Below are 1293 nucleotides of genomic sequence, written 5' to 3'. Positions count from 1 at the left end.
TATAAATATGTACAAGAACGCATCAGAAACGGAATGTTGGAGGTGAAATACGTACAGAATGAAGAAATGAAGGCCGATTTGATGACAAAGGCTTTGTCGGCGACTAAACTTGGAGCACTCCGCGCGCTTTGTGGTCTCGTGGACGATGTAGAGCACACCGAGGGAGGAATGTTGGAAACAAGTTAAGTCGTACCTAAGTAAATTAGGAGGAGTTATGAAACTCCCAACGATTTGCATAATAAGCTAGCTATAAGCAGAATACATTCACTTGGAAACTTATCTTCAAACCACCAGGTCCTTCCTTCCTATCTGACATTTGCAACATTTTGCGCAGGGGTAGCGTATCAAGCCACCTATCTAGTTCAACAAGAGCAACACGTTTTTCTAAGGAATGTTGTTTGCTGGTGAAGGAATCATTGCTTAAGTTGTAACGAGGTTACACGAACCTGATAACAGGGGTGTGTGTCACACGAGATGTGCATGGTGTGACCACACCCAAACGAGAATACGTTACGGGGCTTTATTATATATATGCTTTTATTATATATATTTATTATATTTAGGAAAATCTAAACTTTCAAATAAGGATAAATAAATAAATAAAAATTAGTTTGAATTTAAAACCGAAGAGTCAATTAGCCTTGGGAAGGCAATAATTACTCTTGGAGTAAACGGATTGCGATCCGCTAACTCATACTTGGTTTTTGTAACGAACGAAAGGTCGGTGACCTAAAGTACGCTTCTTCAAGCTAAGCTACGGCGGCTCCGCTGCACTTGGTAGCACTTGTAGTCAATTTCCACCTGAGTCATTTAGACTGATCGTCTGTGAGGATGAAGGAATTTTCCTCTTGGCTCCAGGGCATGCAGGACCGACTTAATAAGATGATGTCCTTGCTTTGCCCTGAGGGCGTGCAACACCTTGTAGCACGAGGCGCCCAGGCAACCGGTGCGCGTCTAGAGGCGTTTTCAAGTTACGAAAACGCGCTACTAGAGTACCTGCAGCAAAAGATGTCTGCACCGTTTGCGTCCATGACGGCACCGTCAATGACGGATGACTTCCCCCGACCTAAGCTGCTCATGGTGAGCGTTAAGATCTTTAAGGGGAAGGATAGAGAGAATCTCCTGCTCTGGGTGAGAGAGGTCGAGATGGCCATCGTATCCGCCATGCTCCAAACCGAGCAACAGCGCGTGGCGCTGGCCATCTCCAAGCTCGGTGGTCGAGCGCGATAATGGGCACTCACGTGCGGCACTTCGGTCGGAGCTGCGTTTCCCTCCTGGGCGAAGCTGAAAATC

This window comes from Plasmopara halstedii (genome assembly GCF_900000015.1).
Source record: "Plasmopara halstedii genome assembly, contig: Scaffold_650, whole genome shotgun sequence".
In the NCBI taxonomy this organism is placed as follows: domain Eukaryota; phylum Oomycota; class Peronosporomycetes; order Peronosporales; family Peronosporaceae; genus Plasmopara; species Plasmopara halstedii.
The sequence above is the reverse complement of the archived record's forward strand: the minus strand, read 5'-3'. Positions refer to the sequence as shown.